This window comes from Silene latifolia, chromosome Y, assembly GCF_048544455.1.
Source record: "Silene latifolia isolate original U9 population chromosome Y, ASM4854445v1, whole genome shotgun sequence".
NCBI lineage: Eukaryota > Viridiplantae > Streptophyta > Magnoliopsida > Caryophyllales > Caryophyllaceae > Silene > Silene latifolia.
Genome location: NC_133538.1, coordinates 396223785 through 396229784, shown reverse-complemented (window position 1 = coordinate 396229784; position 6000 = coordinate 396223785). Strand labels below are relative to the sequence as shown.

Genomic DNA, 6000 nt, shown 5'->3' with positions numbered 1-6000 from the left:
AGGGGTTGTGGTGATGGTGGTGGTGTTCCTGTAGTGGCGGTGAGTGGTACAGTGCATGGTGGTGTGGTGGTAGGCGGCCATCGTTTAAGTTTCGGCTTTTGATACATACAATATGACGCTAGATACACATGAGAAGCCCAGATACACAAATCGATTTGTGTGTCTGGGATACTCATATGCGTATCTGGGGGTAATAATATGTGTGTGTGAGCATAATAATATGTGTATCTAAAGGAAAATAAACGACCAGGAGGGAGGGGAGTGTTGATCTTTTGTTCTTGATTGCAAGGACATATAAATAATGTTCTACGCCATAATCCATTAAGTTGATTGCAAAGACCTATAAAAAGCATAAATTTCTACCAAACCTACTACACAACACTCATTCTGTCATTTTCTGAAGAAAACATTTATGGTTAATGTGCACACATTCTATAGGCAATAAACATAACTATAATAGGTACATGTTTTCGGTGTATAACAATTACTGAACGGCAGGGTCGGGGTTGCACCTCACCGACTCCCGCCAAATGAGCTCCTTGATGTTTTCCTCTGTAAATGATGGTTGTTGAAAACCAAAATTGAATGGATGAAGACAGATTGGTTCTTCATTTATGTCATGAAGAGGGGGTAAATATGGGTGACAGAGCGCCTCATTAACTGTACAAAACAAGAAAACCAGTAATATGTTGAAAACAGGTTATACTTTTCCATTAATATTCTGAAGTGATTGCTCATGTTTGACAACAACTCGTATGACAAAAGTTAAGACAATGATGGTAATACCTGTTATGCGCTCATTAGGATCAAAGACGAGCATTCTCTCAAGTAAATCAACAGTCGCAGGAGATGTATTAGGAAATCTTATAGAGAACAGTTGCCTTGGATACTGAGGAAGTTGTTTGACATATTTACGAGCATTGTCTTTCCGAAAAAATCATAAGCTGGAGTCGCCAGGTGCGCCAATAAGCTTCATAAGAACAAAATCCGTACAAACACAAAATGTCAGACCCTCTCCATACTTGTTTCTGTATAAACCGGTCTTTACTGATGCACATCTTAGGCAGCTCCAAACATAAACATATGAATCTTTTAGCAGCTATCTAACATCAAAGATAAACCAGTGTAGAATACTTTGGATGAAGCAAGTTTAACTATTTGGCGATGTCACAATGACTATAAGTGCAACGAAATGTCTGATTTTAAGCAGCGGCCATCCCGAAAAAAAAAATTAAAACAAGTAACTTACCACAGTTATTAGTTTCAGCTGGTGAACTTAGTCTTTGCTAGGGAAAAGTGGTTCTCTGGTCAAGATTTCTCCGAGTATGCATCCGACAGACCAAATATTAATACATTAATGTATAAAAGATTGAAGCTTGAGTTGGATTATTCAATTTTGGTTGTTTAATCACTCAATCTTACAAGAATAAGAATCAACGATGAAAATTACATTAACCAACTACCATATTAAAGCAGAGGACTTATGCATACTTCATCAATCATAAGCATTTACATCATGTAACAATTAATGAAACCATTAAACATAAAATTGCAGGCAATACTCATTAAACACAAGTAAATTATGGGATGAAAATGGTGTTACCTTAATGAAGACGTACCAGTAAATGACCAATCAGTCTGGTACCCGGGCTCACGTTTTGCTATACAAGGATAACCACAAGCCACAACTGTTTAGGTGCATTCCTGTGGGACTATTTATCTAACATACTCCAGAAGGTAAAGAAAAGCGCATTATCGCCATTTCCATCGTTTTATACCAGTCCTTGAATTTCACACCCAAACCCCCTGCTTCTTAAACCCCTCGCCATTTTCAATCGTGTGAACAGTACAAATTACCAAAATACCTTTAATACCACCTCGGATATACAATGTATTGCTACTAGATACACAAATCGATTTGTGTATCCAGCAGTAATACCATGTGTATCCGGATTGGTATTTTGTGAATCCACGAGCTAAAGATCAATTACGACTACCCAGCTGACAACCACCACCAACAACACTACCACCTTCCCTGAACTAACCTCACAACCAACCCCGTCACCTCCATTAACCTCGACAGCGACTTGAACCTGTACCGACGGCATCACCGGTGACATAACCGGACACCTCAGACCGCGATGGGGACATCACTTGTCACAACAATACACCACAACTAATTACTACAATTAATTTTTTGAATTACTACTTCGTTTGTAATAGATCTGCAATTAAAATCACAATTTTGCAAAAGTTTAAATAAAAAACTCGCCGGAGAAGGGAGATGCGATAGGAACACGAATGGACGGCGAGAGTATGATGGACTGAGTCGCCGGAGCCATTCATTTGTGCTTTGGGAAGGGGAAAAGCAAGATCGTCGACAAAGTGATGGCCGACATCGGAGCTACGTTAGTGTTACCGGCATCGGAACATCGTCGAGGGAATGTATATAGACAGTTGATAGTTAAGGGTTGGGGCCAAACAATACTCAGGTTGAATGCAAATGTCAGTATGTGTGGTGGGTGGGCCAGGTAGTTCTTCATTTTCTTTGAGCTGCTCTCTTTTAAATGACTAGATATATACCTCTAGCTAGCTAGATACACTCCTTTATGTTGCTAGATACGTACTTGTGGCTACATAGATACACCCCTTTAAGTTGCTAGGTACATACATCTAGCTAGCTAGATACACTCTTTTAAGTTTCTAAATACATAGTTTTAGCTAGCTAGATACACTACTTTAAATGAAAGAGTATATATCAAAGTGAAATTAATAACTTTTATTTTATTTCCAATTTAATGATAAAGGAAGATACGACTGAGAAGTAATATGCCACTATCTATACACCCCAAGTTAGTCAAATCTTCACTAGCAATCAGCCTACTAGTATACCGCAAACAAATAGAAGAACGCTACACCAAACTTAATGGAATGAATAGATTTTATTTAACCAAAACAAAAGTGACAGATAAAAACAGTAACAACGTAACACCCCCAATCCAATCTTGCAGTCAACCAATTTAAATGAAATAGAACCATATACAAGAGAATTTGAACAAGGATAATAAAAAAGCCAACAACCTCAACACAGCCACCACAGTTAATATGGTAAAATTGGTACAAAAGAGAGCAGCAGAAAGGGCACAACAACTTAACAACGTAAATTGTTTCAAGCATGAAGAAGAACAACCTTGTTTTGGACCATGGTGCTGCTGCTTGGTAGAATAGAGAGGAGAGAAAGACACTAACGGTAAATCAAAAAGTGACCTATACATATGGATGATTTGAAATTGGCAAGCCAGCTAAAGCTAAAGCCAGCTATACGACTGAGAACTGAAAAATCAAATAATTATACACTTCTAGTAAACTTAATCAATTTAATGAAACATTGTCAGCTTCTCTAAATATACACCACACGAATAGGCTAGTAGACAGCAAAACTACAAACAAGGGTGAGTTAAATTCAAGAGTTCGATAGTTAATAGATACAAGTATACAACCCAGTACAATTTTCCTACCTTGAATGTTTATAAAAGGCTGACCATAAAAGGAACTACCGTAAAATGAACTTTGCAAGAAATTCAGTAATTAGTAAAGTAGCAAATAACAATTACATACTCTAGATCTTATGGAATTTGTTACATTAAAGATCAACCACCAACATTCCTAAACCACCATTGTTTTTTAATTGTTCAGATCACTGACCTGAAATCTAAGAATGAAACACATATCTTCCATAGCATTCATACAGTTGTTGGTGTTGTTCTCCGGTGGTCCGATAAGCGATGGTGCTGGAAAGGCAAGGAAAAATGACTTCACGGTAAATTTAGCTATAATATAATAATATTCTATAATAATAATATAGTAAGTTTCAAGATTACCTGAATTGTTCGGATCGCTGACTTGAAATCCAGTAATCAGTTGTTGGTGCTGTTCTCCGATGGTCCGACAAGCGATGGTGCTAGAAAGGCAAGGAAAACTGGAAGGACATTGGATTTGCAATGTTTTGGATCAGGGTGGATCATTCAGGTTCAGGTAAGGGCCAAAGGAACTTAGCAAATTTTTGATTGATTACTTGCTAATCACCATTGTTCTCGTATAGACCTCTGCATCACCATTGTTACTCCAACTTAGTTATACAAGTAATGGTGGAAGTACAAGTAAAGTATGGATCAGATTTATATAGTGAAGTTAGAGTGTTGGTTGAGATATTTAGAATGTCAATTGATGTACTATAGCTGCAGTTAAACCAGTTATTAGACTGATGATAATTCCCCCTGCTGCTAAACCGGTTGTAAGACTGAAGGTGATTTCCCTTGCTGCTGAAAATTGCTCTGAAATAAGGAAAGTAACATCAAGAAAACCAGCGAAAATCAAGAAGAGTGGTAACAATGTTTTGGGAAGATCTGACTAGCCAAAATATTGATGCCCGGTTGCAGATATTCAGATCCACATTTAAAGAAAAAGAACTGAAAAATCAAATAATTATACGCTTCTAGCAAACTAAATCAATTTATGAAACATTCAAACAACCACCAACATTACTAAACCACAATTGTTTTCTAATTGTTCAGATCTACTAACCTAAAACTTAAGAATGCAATACATATCCCCTCGCCGTCGTTGATCGCCCTTCTCTCTCCAGAAATGGATCGATTGTGTGAGGTCGACGTCGCCGACAAAGTAGGTTCGGCGACAAGAGAATTAGTCACTGGTTGTGTTTTCCAGTGGTCCGATAAGCGATGGTGGTGAAAAGGCAAGGAAAACTAGAGGTCGTGGTGATCAAAGATACACAAAAAAGAAGAGATGCGCCGCCACTAGTCGTCGGTGATGCGCCGACGTCGTTGTATCTTGCCGGCAGCGATGGCGGCAGCAAATGAGGATGAGTGATGTGAGAGGAGAGTGGATGGAGGTCGAGGGTGGGGTAGGGAATAAGAAAGGAAAAGGTCGAGGGTGGGGTAGGGAATAAGAAAGGAAAAGGGTTAAGTTTGTAGAGTTGATTTTTGTGTGAGATAGAGTATCAGTTTATATTAGCCTTAGTTCATATGGTACGTATTGAAACTTGGTTTGCATGGGATCTCGCCCAAAATATATATATATATATATATATATATATATATATATATATATATATATATACATATGTATATATATATATATATATATATATATATATATGTATATATCTATATATATATATATATATATATATATATATATACATGTATATATATATATATATACATGTATATATATATATATATAGGTGGGATTCGGTGAGTCCACCTAAATATTTGAGTCCATGAGTCCATAAAACAATATCACGCACTATACAAAACAATATCACGAATTTTTTTTTTTCAAAATAAAAATTTTTTTTCGAAAATTTTTTTTTTCGAAATTTTTTTTTCGATTCTTTTTTTTGAAAATTTTTTTTTCAAATTTTTTTTTCGAATACTTTTTTTCGAAATTTTTTTTTTCGAAAAATTTTTTTAACGATTTTTTTTTCGTGTAAGCTGTGATATTGTTTAGTATATCGTGTGATATTGTTTAGCATAACTTGTGATATTGTATCACAAAACAATATCAAGAATTTTTTTTTTCAAAATTTTTTTTTTCGAATTTTTTTTCATGAAAACTGTGATATTGTTTAGTACAACGTGTGATATTGTTTAGCATAACGTGTGATATTGTATGACAAAATAATATCACGATTTTTGTTTTCAATTTTTTTTTTCAAAAAGTTTTTTTCCAGTTGTGATATTGTTTAGTATAACGTGTAATACTGTAAGTTGTGATATTATTTAATATAACGTGTGATATTATATCATGGACTCACGGACTCAAAAAGATAGGGTGGACTCATGTGATCCTAATTCTATATATATATATATATATATATATATATATATATATATATATATATATATATATATATATATATATATATTTGTGTGTGTGTGAAATTACTTTTACAAATTTTCAATTTTATGTAATTAA

General features: G+C 35.3%; 1 long non-coding RNA gene across 1 annotated transcript; it reads right to left on the bottom strand.

Moving 5' to 3' along the window:
* Positions 1-252: 252 nt before the first annotated feature.
* LOC141634488 (uncharacterized) lies at positions 253-4998 on the bottom strand. Its single transcript, XR_012539219.1, has 5 exons — positions 4585-4998; positions 3882-4334; positions 2672-3791; positions 787-1304; positions 253-660 (listed from the first exon to the last, which is right to left on the bottom strand). It is a non-coding gene; the product is annotated as an uncharacterized LOC141634488 (long non-coding RNA).
* Positions 4999-6000: the final 1002 nt, after the last annotated feature.